General features: G+C 32.5%; 1 pseudogene; it reads right to left on the reverse strand.

The window, feature by feature from the left end:
- Window positions 1-3,417: 3,417 nt before the first annotated feature.
- Window positions 3,418-13,823, reverse strand: LOC141829971 (protein STICHEL-like; annotated as a pseudogene).
- Between the last annotated feature and the right edge of the window lie 2,997 nt (window positions 13,824-16,820).

Below are 16,820 nucleotides of genomic sequence, written 5' to 3' on the forward strand. Positions count from 1 at the left end.
ATCTATTTAATAAAATTGAAATCCACCACCGTAGTCCATAGTAATTCACACACGATCAATCAAATGATTATCTATAAGAAATTAAATCAAGAAACTATATTTGACTACTATGAAGAAGGACATTATCTCAATTTTATTAAGATTTGATCCTCGTCCACTTCAATAAATTTATTCTATAACAAACAATTCAATTATATCCCGAAGATATAAAAATACATGTTAGTTACAAACTACTACATTTTACAAATTCCTTTATTTAGATATATAGATTTTAATCGAACAAAAATTGAAAAAATAGATTAATTAAATTTATTGAAAAAATATATTTTGAAAATGGCATATAAATGAAGTTTAAAGAAAAAAAGAACTCAACTCAAACTCAGTTAATTTTAGATTTAGATTTGATATTGCACGTGATAATATTTTTAAGGAAAAATATTGATGCTTTAAAAAAATTAAATTATATTTTATAATTTTGCAAACTATAACCAAAAAGAAATATTTTATTTGTTAAAAAATGCAAATATTGTTAAAATTATTCAATTCAATAGAAAAGATGAATTTAAAATCTGATTTTTTTTTGTCATAAATGCTATTTAATAGAAATTTTTATTTTTAATTTGATTTTTGTTACAAATTGACAATTTATAAGATTTATCATAAAAATCTTTTTAGAAAATTTGATGTCAATTACTTCCCCAAACATATTCTTAAATTAGAAATCCCCGGGGCAATGGTGCAACGATAGGATTTGAGAAAATCCAAATGGTGAATGCAATCAAATGATGCTGGACATCTGGATTGGCCGTCGTATGCGCTTCCCGATTTACCCTGGTGGTCAAACATGGGATTATCATTTTTTAAATTAGAATTAGCGGAAATAAAGAGAAAATTCATATGAAATTTCAATTTAACCACATGTCTTAAATTGAGCCAGAGTCGAAAGCGCGTGACATTTTTTTATTTATTTATCATTAGAAAAAAAGATGCTTTGATTTTTTTATTTATTTATAATTAGAAAAGAGGATGCTCTGATGTTTTTATTTATTTATCATTAGAAAAGTGGATGCTTTGATTTTCTTTTATTTATTTATCATTAGAAAAGAAGATGCTCTGAATTTTTTAATCTGTCAACTTACATTTTTAAACTCATTCAACTACCACACTCACCTAACTGCTTAAAATAATTGGATCGAATTTGCTTTAGGATTTCCATGAGATTAAGCAACAAAGAACACCAAATTCTTCTAATGTTAGTGGTAAGGTTGATGTATTTTATGTTTTAGGATTTTATATCATCGTGAAAAATTTTAGATTTATGTTTGTCTTATGCACCGGTCAATTTTAGGATTTATGTTATTTGAAGTTTATTGGTCAATTTTAAGATTTATGTTATTTGAATTTGTGCAATCATCCTTAAATATGGGCCTCTTGTGTATAATGTTTTTGTTTTAAGTTTTTAAGGCAAAAATCAAAAGGGTATTTTATTTTTAAAATCATTAAAAAAAAGTGCCCTATTATGTTTTTTTAATCAAAAAGTCATCTCATCCCATAATTACTCAACTATCCTCTAATAATATTCAATATTATTTTTATTATTATCTTTCATCAAAATCTCCCATCCAAATCTCGAGTTGGTCGGATACTTTGTAATAGCTACGAAATCGTAGATGTTACATATGTTGTAATAGTTATGATTTCGTAAATGTTACAACTTGAATGTTAAGTGAGCACGTCAAATCTGCATTATAGTAGCTATAGTTTCATAGTTACTATAACGTGAGTGATATATGAATAGGATTAAATTCACATTGTAGTGAAATTGTAGCTATCACAATGTGAATATTTTTAATAGGTTAAATACGCATTATAGTACTTATAAAATCAAAACTGTTACAACATGTATAACACCTATAAAATTGTAACTGTGAATAGTACTAAATAATATTGGAGAGTAGTTGAGTAATTATATATTATTGAATAAGCAGATGGTGTCTTTTTGGTAAAAAAAAATCAAAGTGAGATTTGGAAAAACAAGGGTGTCCTTTTGACTTTTGCCCATGTTTATATAATAATTTTGTCAAAATTGTTAGCTGGTCCCAAGTTAATCAAATATGAATTCTATGTTGTGTTCCTTATATTCATTGCATATTACAAGCTTTACTTTTGCAATTTTGACATTTTAGAGTTCATATAACAATTTTAGTAAAATTATTTCATGGACTTTTTAAAATACCAAACATGGACAATTTTAATAAATCTATTACGGGACTTAAATTTCCAAATCTCAAATGTCACCCTACTATTCTCACTAAACTCTCTTTCCTTATTTTAATTTTGTAAATTTAAATTAATGTAAAAAATTTTAATCAAAACTATCACATAAACATATATTATTGAAATTTCACAACACACTCGTGTGTACTCTTTAGAGCTTATAAAGTTGTCCCAAAATTATGGTACCATGGTAAGAGAGAGGATGGATTTTTTTAAGGAATGAGGATTTAAATCTCACCCAAACATGTTACATTTGAAGAATTTAAAAAATTTATGACGTTGAGCCGTCTATTATGACTCATCTACGCTTTTCGATTTATATTGATGGTCGATAGGAAATTTTCATGAGACTGAATTAATCAAATCAGATCATAAAAGTTAGATACCTGTATTATCAAAAAAAAATTAGAGCTTATAAAGTCATTCTATATATATATATTTTTTAATTTACATTAGTTTACATTTATATAACAATTTTTTGATAAAAAATATTTATATGGATTTAAATTTCACAAATAAACTCTATTATGTTCCTCAACGTTTGGAGAAATTCAATTCTTTTTCAATTTAAACTAATTTATGTTCATGTAACAAAATTACTCAAAACTTCACAAATAAATACTACTTTAGAGTCACTCTGCACCTTTTTTTTCTTCAGCAAAAGATAGAATCCGTCACTCCAACGATCCTACACGATCGGTCCTACGACCATATGTAAGAAAGTAAATCAATGCACCTTTCCTTTTCAATTTAGATTGAGTTAGATTAATATAATAATTCCTAACTCCGTCCTTATTCCATGGGATTTATTGGTTGATTATGAAACATGAATTCATCTAATACTATAGAATAAACATACTTGTTATTATATCAAACTTAATCATTCAAAAATGAAAAAAAAACTATAGTACAAGCTTAGAGGTATAGAAATACTCCTTTAAAGTATTTTAATTCATATATCAATTATATCAAACCTACTCCATGAATCTACATTGGTTTAAAATCAGAAATTAATTTTGAAATAATAAAGCTTGCACACAACATTAATTAAATATTATTTCAAAGAGATTGGTATTATTAAGAATTTTATTTATTTAATAAAAAGTCTAAATAACATTTAACAAAGTACCTATGGATTGCATGAATTATCTAGTTAAATTTAATGTTAACAAACTTATATGAACCTTGACTTTAGTTCAACTCAGCAAAAGCTTGAGTTTGCTTCTAACTTGCTCTCCATTAAACAAGTTCGAACACAAGACTTTGAGCGACTAAGAAACACATCCAGGATTTGTTTTAATGATCTTACGAGGCAGTTTTGTTTGGTATCAAATTCAGCTGCGCACACTGTCCAAACAATGAAAGGCAACCACTGATCTTTTTCGATCCAACTCGAACTCCTTGTTTTACCTGTGACAAACAAGAAGTTGGTCGAGATCGGTGTTTGATTAAATTGACAATGAAGTATGAAATATTTGCAGCTAACAATTCTAACTTGTACCCTTTTGCTGTTGTTTTTTCTGGTTTTCCAACATAGGAGTCCATTGCATCCAGGTCCTGATTTGTAATCCCTGCAATATAATCATGTAGTTTTAGAACCCCCAAACCAAGGGACAATGAAGAATTATGAACTACAGAGAATTTCGAAATCTAGAGATACATTTGATGAGGAGTGCAGTATTAACCTAAGTTTCACAATGGGTATGTTAAACAAAAAGGGGTGGAATGAAAAGTTTTGGATCGAATTGTTATATTCAAGAGTTAAATGTTTGAACTACCTTTTGAAAATTAGGAACAACTGATAAGTAAACGTTAATAAGATTACAACAAATACCTTGATTTAACATAATAGATTAACTTACTGGTTCCCTTGGTGCAATAGGCTTGGAGAAAAGGGATACTGATTGGCACCCCTTGTTTGTTCATTGGCCAGTCCTCAGTTTGACATATTTTCAAAGCGTGGATTTCATGATCTAGTTCATCAATCCTATTTTTTGATGTGGCATCAAGTGCAATAAGCGTCTGGATATTATTCTGATAAGTGACACTATTTTGCGGCCGAACTTGGTTATTCTCTGGTTTCGAGTAACTTATATATTTAGGGGTGTACTTTTCGTCAGCTTGAAGCCAGGCACTTTCTAATCTTTGCTCATCCATGATTGCTTTCTGAGATCTTTGTGCCGATCCATATTTTCCTTCAGCTGGAACTAGGAAGCCCTCTGCGGTCTCCAGTTTTTCTGCTGCTTGCTGCATTACATCAGAGTGATTCATAGTATTTGCTGACAAGCAAGATGTTCCTACAAGCCTACCTTTATTGGAAGGACCCCTTAAAGTACCAAACTCTACCTTATTGCTGCAAGCCTTTTGTGTTGAATTGCCTGTGGGAGATTCTGAAAAAGCATTGATAACATTTTTTGGTAGAAGACCCATCCTGACTTTGACATTTTCAGACAAGACTATCTCGAATGAGTTTGTGATACTGCTCAAAAATCTCTCTGCTCTGCTCTTTATCTTTTCATTATCAAACAATATGAGGACAACCAAGGTTCCTGAAGAAACATCAAAGTTAGAACAGTCAAAAATACCAATTTCAATTAGGAACAAAATCGACAATTTATCTGTCACAAAGTAAATAGCTATCTATGGACCTGTTAAAGAAAGATGATAATGAATGCACCATTATACAAAGCATATTATTCTTGTCATTTGCACTAAATTGATTTGAATAAAATCTCTAGAAGAATAAGAAACGGCAAGCAAACTGGCAAATCCACCTGAACATGACATCTAAGTTTTGTTTGTTCCAAATATTTGAGATCCTCTGCATGAGTTTTATCTCTCCATTGAACTCAATACAAAAGTTATATGGTTAATAATGGTCAAATTAATTAAATCATTTTTATTTTATTAATTTTAAGTAAAAAGAAACTAAAATTACATCAATTATATGAAAATGAAATAGCAAATTCAAAGAGGTTCAAACAAATGTAGGATGGGAATCTAAAAGACCCGACCGTAAGGGAGAGAGAATCCCAAGAAGACAAGGAGCGACAGCGAGAGAGACTTTGATTGAATATTGGAGTGTAGCTGAGAAATTGCTACACAATTTATGACTATCCGACTAACTATCCAACCAACTATCCGATCGACTAATCCGACGTCATTCACGGCTGTTGCTGATGGACAAATAATTTATAAGATGCAAAGTGTAAAGATATCATAACAAACATAAATCTAGATAGTGAGTATTGCCTAGTGATAACAAGGAAGAAACTCTAACTTCTACATGACATTAAAGCTATTGCGACTGGGATACCATCTAACCCACAATTCTTACATTGCTTGCTTTCCAATATGCTCGACTCTCGTGTGAGCTCCTCCTTACAGGATTCTTGAGAATGACTGTCAAGAGCATTGCCACAGTCTATGGAGACATTATGAGCCTCAACCCATATGGATCCCTCCTTTGTGTGAGATCCTACTGCACACAAGGGTGCACGATCCTACTTCTACACTGAAGTTTATCCTGTGTTGTGATCTCTGCGCATAAGTTCATTATGCGCTCAACATCCCCACACCTCATGTAGGACCCAACACATGGTAGTGTCAGTTGTACAATTTTGTGTAACATCCTCATTGGCCATCACTTGTGTCCAGTATACCAACATCAAAAAATTCCCTCTTTCCGGACTTGAAGCATAAGTCCTCCCGATTTACAATGACAACTCCTCAAATTTGGTGAATCCTTAGACTTGAAGCATTCAATGAGATGCACCTTCAATTCAAAATGTCAAATTCTTCGATTATCGCCTCAATGCCTCGCACTACTTCATTAATATTTGGAACAAACCAAGAACATCAAGGCTTACTCATTTGGGCTTTACAAGCAAAATAAAGAAATAAAATGCAGGGTCAGTGGGGATCATGTCAACCCCTTTTACTTACCATAAATAAGACAAAGTAAAATAATAGTTTTAGAAAAAAAATACAGCAATATTAAACAAATAGATACTTACTGGCTCGCTAATTGTTATATTGTAAAGAATTCAGAATTGGATGCATCATGCACTTATTATCTGCTGGGAAATCAATTTTCCTTGGTAGTCAGTGTTAATCATGATATTTTAATATTTGACAGCACATTTAAGCTAGAAGACCATATGTTCTAACAATTTATTCCTAGAATTTCAGATGTTTCTCTTATATCATCAACTCCATAGGATTCTTGAAAAAGCTTCAGTGATAGAAAGAGTGGAATAAGTGTGGAGTCATGTGAAACTTCAATCTTGAAGAAAGACGTCAAGCTTGGAGAAGAATCCTTGAGTTGATCAAAAATTTTAACTTGGGGTCAACCTAAGATATTTATTGGTTGATCAAGATTTGAACATTCATGTTCAATGGTTAGAATTCCTTGAGTTGATTCGACCTAAACAATCTAAAATGAACACCGAGGCCATGCCTTAAAGTTGTTTTTGGTGGTTTTAGCATCAAAGGTCACATAAACATGCTCTCAATTCTCCTACATTACACTATAGCACCAAAGACTGTAAAGGATTTGAAAAGCTGAATCCAAGATTTTATCCTTACTACAAAAGGTCTCCCAAGTAATATCTCTTCTCATCAGGGTTAGATGTTTATGCATAGGGTGAATTAGAATGTTTTTATTTCTTGTATATCTTTGGGAGAGTGATTATTTTTAGAGGGTATATAAAAACGATTTTAGCATTTTGTATCATTTGCTAGAAGATATCTAACAACAACAAGGATTTGACCAGATAGATCTAGGTGGTATCTAGGATCAAGGGTGAAGATCAGCCTAGGAGGTGTTATGGTCAAGGGAGGTAGCAGCTTAGTGTCTGGATTGTTACAAAGGGAATTATAGTGACATATTTTTAATTCGTAGAGACTTACTCTATTATCTCATTTAATAGAGTGAATTAGTTGATATTGTTTGGAGGTGTCACATCGGATGGATATACTGGAGTAGGAAAGGGTAGTTCCAAAAACACATTAAATATCTTTTGTTTGTGTTTCTTACTCTTGTTTACTTGCTTCCATTTTCACACTTTTGATGGATTATCATGATTTCTACAAGTTTTACATTTGCAAGAATTTAGCTCAGTTCCCTCTAGCAGACCCCATCTAGCAGGTTGTCATTTTGATCTTCTATATTATCTGATACTAGCACAAGCTTAATAGTACTAACCATTGTGAGACCTGTTTGACATATATATCATACATTATTAGAACATAACACCGAGTCTCAAGATTGCTAAATATAATAATATAGTGCAATATGGGAATCCTTACAACACAATGATCATTAAAAAGTGTACAAGAAAATGAACTAGATGAATTTCTTAATTTTTGTTATGCATGATCTGACCTCGCCTCACCATTATGACATCAGTATTTTTGCCTTACCTCGGATTTTGGCATTGATGTTTGCCCTGACCTAGCCTTGCCCTACTTCTTCGGCTCATGCGCTGTTAATTACCTTCTAATTTTAAACTTCACTGTAAAGTGAATTTTTTATTTAGCAGAGTAGGAAAGGGTAGTTCCAAAAGCACATTGAATCTCTTGTGTTTGTGTTTCTTACTCTTGTTTACTTGCTTCCATTTTCACACTTTTGATAGATTATAATACTTAGCATTTCAATACTCTATATTATCTAATACTAGCACATGATAACAGTACTAACCATAGGTAACACGTTAGCCAATCTCATACATTATTAGAACATTAACACCAAATCTCAAGATTGCTAAATGTCATATCACAGTGCAAAATGGGAATCCCTGCAACACAATGATCATTAGAAAGTGTATAAGAAAATGAACAAGATGAGTTTTGCCAGATCTGCTAATTTATTTTCTGATCACTGTAATTTGTCAAAATGGTTTACCTTCATTTTCGGTAATTGATACTAGCCTTCCATGGTCATGTAGCAATTGTCTCAATGTCCTGGAATGACAATGATCAATACATCTCCTCCATATCAGACCTAGCTCATCTAGGGTTGCACATGTGTATACCTTCGCACTTATTGGGTTATTTGCTTGAAGGCTATCAATTAAGGAATTATCAATGGATCTCCTGTTCCAAGATAAGGAAATTACTTTTCATTCTCATTCTATATTTATAGAGCTTGCAGAATCTAATAAAAAAAAGTAAATTGATTCCATCATGATGAATAGAACAAGACCTGTCCTTGCAGAATCTGGAGTTATAGACAGTGCCAGACACCATACTATCAGAAAATCTCGTACTCTGTTTGCTGTTGTCGCACAATTGAGTGCTTTCTAAAGACTGACTAGCTCCAAGCTGAAGCAGAGCTGCGGTGAACCAAGTTGAACGCTCACAAGAATGTCGTAGTTGCCTTTCTGCGTCTGAAAGAATTTTCAAAGCCTGTTTTAATCTGTCTAACTCAACTTCGGTCACTGCAGATTTGAAAGTCAAGTAATAAAAATCAAGTCCCAATGCCATAAATTCCATGTAAACATGTAAAACATAGAAATAAAGAAACATTAATGACAGAAATTATTGCACATGAATGTGTGGGGTGGGGCTTATCCTCTCCTTTTCCAGTTGTCCTCAAAATTTAAGAACTTTGGCACAAATTATCTTCTACTTTATTCAGGAATGCAGTTTATTCTCTTATACAGATTTCTTAGACATAAAGAGACAAAATAGATTATAAAACAGAAATAAAACTTTCTTGGGGGGAAAAGAAAACCCAATTTGCACAATCACAATAACGACGAAACATAAAACCAATTGATGCAGCCATTAGGAACAGTCCTTCCTTGCAAATCTGATACACTGAACATTTTAAACGTGACGAGTTTCAAGGAAGAAAACTAGCCAATTCTCAGTTTTATGAAATGTGTATAGACCAATTTCACTGTTGTGTGATCAAAACAAAACCATTGCTAGTGAACAACATATTTTCCAATTTGAGCATTCTCTTGATTTTGAATTCTAGGTTATTATAGTTGTTGTGCTGGTTATTATTTCAACAATTTTGCATTATTTCATTTAATCAGTTTCATGACCTTCCCTAGATTTCAGCCATTGAAGTTAGTTAAGAAAATATGATTGCAAATCTTAAAACTTAGACATTCATGCCCAGGTTTTCAAAAAGGGTAAATCAAATGAACCAAAATTCAGAAAATAATTGATCAAGATTATTTCAAAAAAGCATCCACAAAAGTCCAGAATTGAGCTAAAGACTAGTAAATAGAACAAGAGAGGTCAAAGAATTGCAAAATGCAAAGAGAAAGACTAGTTTCAATTAGCCAACATCGAGAAATCAAATCATGGAATCAAGATTTTCTTTTCTATTTTCTTATGGCATAAGATCGTTACTTGATGGATAAAACATAGAGGTAGAAGAAAATTTTGATCCACTGAATATCAGATTTAATTCAAAAATTTGGATTACTTTGATTTCAGATCAGTTCACAGGTCAAAAAGTATCGTGTTTAGATCATGGGTTGGACATACATATCTAGATCAAAATACTAGTTAAGACAACCCAACCCATGTTTAATTAAATATAAAATTTATTCAAAATTCAATAAAAATACATGATTAACCAATTTGCCATCCCTATCCCTAATTAACAGAACTAATTTACACCACAAAATTTGTATGCATCATGATGAAAGACTACCATTAAAAAATTAAAAAAAAATCCTACAGTTTTAGTATCGAAGACAATCACATTGTAAGAATATTGTTTTTTTTATTCATAATTATATTGCATTAAGTAGGTTTTTTCATATCTCTAGTTATGCATGGTTAACTTATAATATTAGAATTTCATTTTTGTTGCATTAAGCAAGTCTTTTGTATTGATAGTAGTAATTGCTTTGATGGTGACCTAAAATCCCATAACTAGCCTGGCTTGACCCAACTCACGTGGGATCGAATATACCATACTAGGTTTGGGAAAATTTTCAGGATATTTTTATTGATCTGAAACACTTGGGTCAGAACAAATTTCAGTTGAGAACCAACTCGATTTGACTAAACCCCTTAACCCACATTCACCCTTAATAAAAATTCAACTATATTTCAAGATAAGTAAATAACTTAGTGTGCACTGCATGATTTAAAATTTTAATTATATAATTGGCTTACGGTAGAGGATTCCATACATAGAATAATCAAAATAGAACTTTCCACTATTGGATTCACAATCAAATATTGGAAGAATAATATATTTACCTTTTACATGCCTGTTATATTAGTAGTTGGAGAAGGGTGATCTTTTCTCCTCCTATTTATACATGTTTCTGTTACTTCTAGCATGCATTTTGATGCGATTTAAAATTAGGGATAAGATTTTTAGATTTAAGTTTTTACAAGTTTGTTTAGTCTGTTTCATTTTGTAAAAGGTAATATCCCCCTCTTATATAAATGATTTTCAATTTTAATAAACTTTTCCTTTTTATGTGAGATTGGTCTCTATGTGAGATATTTATCCCCACGCAGCGTCAATTTCGATACCAACAGTTCTTTGTGAGTTTTGTTTAATTTCAGTGTTGCATCACCTTCAATAGCCCAAAATCTTAGCCTTAGTATGTCATGACAATTAAAAAAAAAGATGACGCTTTTGACAAATTGCAATTTAATGGATAATTTGTGACGTGTCTACACTTCAATGATAACAGAAGCAATAATTGGAAATAGTATAAAAAAATCATCAGCTTGAGCTTTGATAATATCAAGATGAATTGATTTACTCACAACTGCGCTTCCCAAGTGCTGTATCATGAATTTGCAAGTTGGTTAACTCATAAGTACCAGCAATGATGTCTACTATAAGACCCGCTAATTGGGACATCAAAGCAATTGGATCAACACCAGAATCCAACAACTCTCTCGATCTTTTAACAGTTTCAGCATTGTCTGATGACATAGCTATCTCCAGGAGATCGACTAACTTATCATCAGAAACAACTCCAACCTGCAAGTTTTCAAATAAGAAAGAGTTAGAATGTAAAAGGAGCATACCATTTGTACAGGCTAATCCTGCTCTATACTAATGTCAAGCACAAGAGCAACTGAATTCATAAGAAATATAGATAAAAGAGTTAAGAAAGGACCTAGAGAAATGCTATTAAAATAATACACTGATTAAATTATATATTTATCTCATTTCCTTAATTTTTCACATAAATGTAACCAAACTGTAGAGTTCCACATGCTTAGTACTCTGTTTGAGATTTGTGTTGCATGCATGATAGTTTCCCTAAAATATTTCTGCTAAAGGAAATCAGCTAAGGAAGAAAAAAATAACGTGTTGTCATAGAATACAAGCTAGAAATTCTGACAATGATGTAGAATCCAGAGAGCTGAACTTATCATCCAAACTCATAAGCCATAAACTTTATGGAAGGAACAAAATAATCATGATGAATTTAGATCAGCGAAAAGTTAATTAATAAATTGTCACTCTTCGCTAGGTTTTATTTGAAGATATCTATAATGTGCCAAGTGGCAAAGAGCAAGGAAAATTTTCAACTGTCAAAATAAGTGCAAGATATGATCACTTTGCTTATGGAGATTGCAGAATCAAGATAGGCTAAAAGCAAACTTACAAGATCATTTACAAGTGTAGTTGTTATTCTTTTTCCCAGTAAACTCAGTTGCTCAAGCATTGATTCTGCATCTCTTGGCGAACCATCTGAATTTAAAGCAATTAAATCTATAGCATCTGATTCAACATCAAGATGCTCTTGTTCAGAGATGCTTCTCAATCTTCTGATTATGTCAACCTCTTTGACCTTTGAAAAATTGTACTTTTGACATCTGGATATAGCTGAGTGAGGCAAATTAGCTGGGTCACTTGTGATAAATACAAAGACTACACGAGGCATTGGTTCATCAAGATACTTCATAAGCAAAGACCAAATCTTTTGAGAAATCATATGGCAATCATCAATAATGAAGACCTTATATCGAGAAGTTGGTATACATAATGTGAGCTTTTTCAATGAATGTCTAAGTTTATCTAGGCCCTTCTTACTTGTCGCATTCACTTCAAGCATAGTTGTTCTGTTTCTGCTGGAAAAGGCAATGCACTCCCAACATAACCAACATGGTTTCTTTTCTTCATTAGACAAACAATTCAAAGCTGCTGTAAATACTCTTGCGACTGAAGTTTTTCCTGTTCCACGAGGACCCTGAAACAGATAAGCAGGAGCTATTCTTCTCCCCCTTAAAATGGCATTGCTAAGCGACTGAACAACAATGTTTTGGCCTATAATTTCATCGAAGGATCTTGGCTCGTACTTATGACTTAAGCTTCTCTTCTCTTCAATCACCAAGTCAGGTTCTGCAAGTCGGGTGACTCTGGTCAGTGCCAGCATATCTTGGCTTTTACAGTTAGACCATCGTCTTCCATCTAATCGGCTTACAGCCTCTAAATCAAGCTCGCCAATGTTAGTTGACAACTTATCATTGGATGTATCTAAGGAAGAACTACCACCATCACAGCTATTAGTTAATAAAGGTAAACCTTGAGAACATTTTGATGTACACTTCGGCCTTCTATAACTGGAGGATCTCTTATTATACAATGAATGGCTTCTGTATAGAATGCTACTGCCTTTTCTTTTTAAAGTGTCTGACAGTGAAGGAGAATTGAGGCTTCCAGTCCCTCTGTATTTAGTTCTTTTTGACCAGTAGTAATTCATGCCACACCCTTGACCATTTGGCAAATCTGGATGATCCAGTTCATCCCCATCAAAAGAAGCAACTGTGCCATCACAAGGATCAACCATGCTAGAGTTTTGAGCACCAAATTTGTAGTAGGAGTTGGTTGACGCTGGAGTACATGATGAGGATCCTTGCCTTTGCATCATTCTAAAGATTTTGGAGGAACAAGACAAAGTGCCATAACCAGAATCACTGAATAATGGTGAAGCAGAGTGAGATGGGCAATCACTCCTTTGGGATAGCTCATGATTCAATTGTAAATCTTTGGACTTGTAGTTGTCAGTATCATCAGATTTCTCACCTGAGTTCCCTGTATCTAGTAAAGTTGAGATTGCTGCATGATTAACCCTACCTTTTTTTGCTTTGGAACTTCTTGAGGTTGTATCAATTCTACTGTTTAGAGTTTCTGAATCTGTGCCTGGGAGTTTATACATGCTTGCAGGAAATTCAGGGTATGAATCACCAAAAGAATCCAAAAGATGATGCTTACTTAAGTTGTCTTCTGAAGACTCCACAACTAATAGTTGATTTTCTTCAACTTTTACTCCACCATCAATGCATTTAGTAGACGGATGCTTCCAATTATAAAGATATACCTTGTTACTCTTTTCTTCAAAATCGTTACTGTTTTTTCTATCTATACCACTAGCTATTTGAATTCTGGAGTTTAAATTGGAAGTAGCAATATATGATCTAGAGCTAACAGGAGACTTCCAAGAAGAACATGTTTCAGGGTCACGTAAGAACCGAGCCTTTTGGAGAGCAGTAAGCCCCTTCTTCAAATGAAGTTTACTTGGACCAACACAAGTTTCCGCCATTCGTGCACCAAAATTAGTTGACTAAGCAAGAGCAACTCATAGACCCAATCAAAGATGAATTCAGCTCAAAGCATATATCAGCACTTACCTACAAATAAATGACTGATAATCTAGAAAATAAAATTAATGCAAGGGTACTTTACTGATGTTAAAAACAAATTTCCCCATCATGTAATCGGCTAAAGTTTTGTGGAGAAAATGGAAATCATATACAATCAATCAAAAATGGTACATTAAAATTGAGATAGATATTGACTATAGTTAGATGAACCATAGGTTAGGATAGTCATCAGATCCATGACATTCAGTGGCACAAATTGCCTAACCAACTCACAATTCAGAAGGGTAATAAAACTGATCAACTTAATGCACGACATTAGCAGGAATTAAAAAAGGCAATCCCAAATCAAAGATCATTAACATTATAGAAGGCGAAAAACAATTATATCCATGAGAATTGCATTAAATTGTTCTTGAATTGAGGTGGAGCCTATTCCATCCCAAATAACTTGTTATTTTAGAAAACGGACACCCTCTTATCATAGAGACTTAATGAAACCGCATACTTGTCTACATGGGACTAATGTATGCAGAATATCTTCATAGTTTCAACAATTCTCATTTGCATAGTATTGCTTTGCTGAACTCATCAATGAACTTCTAGAGGTCTATGGATGTTACGATCAGAATGAAGATAAATTATTTTGGAATCAGATGTTAGTCCTAAGGAACATTTCCATGACAATTAAGCAAAAACTAAGGACTCGGTCATTTGCTGAACAAAAAAAGAGATAAAATAAATAAATAAGTTATCATTAATTTTATAGGTCAAATAAAATGCACATGCACCAATTCTTAAACGCAACTGAAAACTATGATCATACAGAAAAACAAAGTCAAGACATGTAAGCCAGTAACAGGAACCACAAAGGCAAAAAGAACAAGTCAAATAATTAGTTACAGATGAAAACGACTGCAGAAATAATTTTCGGTTAAAATATCCACACAAAAATTCAGCATATAATTTCAACTAGAAACTAATACAAATCCCTCCCTAAACACCAACGATAAAGATTTCTTAATCCTACACCGAAAGGAAAAAAAAATGGTTTTTCACTAGTGAATGGTCAAATCCTGGAAAATATAGTCAAATAATTTTGCACTATGCTGTTTCACTGAACAAATCTGCAACAACTTCACAAAGAGTTCCAAAAGAGTTTACAAGTAAGGATACCTCCAACACTCAAGTCAATGGAACAATAGATCGGTAGGTAGTGGATCTCAGCAATGTGCAGAAGAGTCAGAAAGAATCGAAGTATCCTTCTTCTAATGAAGCCGATTCCAAATTTGCCACGCCATTTGCTCGATTCTTTTAGGGTTTTTGAGCTCAAGGCGACCCAGAATTATAAAAGATTTGCCCCTCCGACCCGCTGAGACTCCAAGATTTGGCGATCATGCTGCCATTTCCATTCGCCATGTGATGTGTTGGCCGAAGTCCTCTCTCTCTCTCTCTCTCTCTCTCTCTTTCCTTTTCCATTTATTTTTAGCGCTTCTGTATTATTATTATTATTATTTAAACTTTCCTTTTTTTCTCTCCTTTTTCAAAATTAAGCGCGAAAAAGTACAACAATTTAGGCATTTTTCTTAAAAAGACAAATTAGTCATTAGAATCGTCTTTCTTTCCTAAAACATTTCCAAATACAGACATCTTATATTTTTAGTTCAGCCCTGAAATTTCTGTATTTTGCAGAAAATCTTGTATTTTCCAAACATTTCTTCAATCAGTTTTCTATTAAAAATAGGCCAAAAATAGTGGTTTTCCAAGCTTGACGAATTTGGACCATACTCACATTAATGATGTTTAATTAAAATTATATTTCCAATATTCTTATTATAACTTGATAATTACTTAACTTTATTTCTATCCCTTTCCTTTCTTTATATTTCATTTTAATTATTTTCCGTTGCCTTCAAATATGATTCTAAAACACATATATAATTCCAAAAGTATTAAATTAAATATAATATATATCAAAAGGAAATCATTAGGAATCTATAACTCCTCCTTGGCTTCATCCGTCTTGTAAGCTCGTGTTTCACTAGTAAATTAAGTTGCATTAATATGTTCTAACATTCACATAGTGAATCATGGATCTACGAGATGGAAGATAGACGAAAGAAAAGGAAAGAATGACGGATGAGTTTACATACCATGGCCAAAACATGAGCACATGGTTGCAATTTCACATTGTTGGCTACTAGAGTTCATTAGAATTGTTGTTGCGAAGGAAGGCCAAGTAGATAAGGAATTCTATATATCTTAATTTTCATGCAATCAATTCCTTAAGGAAGGTGAGATATCTCATTATAGATAAAACGCTTGAATATACAAGAGCTTTAATTTAATCTAGTCCATGACTATTACAGAGGAAAACTTCATTTTCCATGCTGCAAAGCCGTCAATAATTGATATTAATATTGCATGTGGTAGAGATGATAAACAACTTCCTCCGGTTTTAAAACCAATAATTGATGGTATTAATTGTGGTGGAGGTGGGAAAACGAAATGAATGTAATCTTGATCACATAAATTAAAGAGACTAATTTTAATCAATTTTTATTTTGATATACGATGATCGTCTGCAATTCTTACTATAGTCATAAGTGTAAAAGTTTCATCGTTGATTACAACAAAACAGAGTTGTTGAAATGTGAAAATTTCATCATATATCAATAGTAAGACAATTCAAAATCCATATAGTATATACATACACATCTTACTTTTTAAAATTTATTTAATATATGAAATATGAAGTAGAATTGCCCATCTCAGAATTATATATATATATAAAATAATTATCATATCACATCAGTCAATTTGATGTTTTCAAAGAAAGCTAACGGGTATGGAAGCCGCCAAGAAGGGAAGGGACGGGACAGAAGAGGACAGATCTGCGAAAAGAATGGTGATGGAGATGGATTTTAATATTCTGATGA

The sequence above is a fragment of the Curcuma longa genome, chromosome 5 (assembly GCF_044706935.1).
Source record: "Curcuma longa cultivar G26 ecotype Majalengka, Jawa Barat chromosome 5, ITB_CL_G26_1.1, whole genome shotgun sequence".
In the NCBI taxonomy this organism is placed as follows: domain Eukaryota; kingdom Viridiplantae; phylum Streptophyta; class Magnoliopsida; order Zingiberales; family Zingiberaceae; genus Curcuma; species Curcuma longa.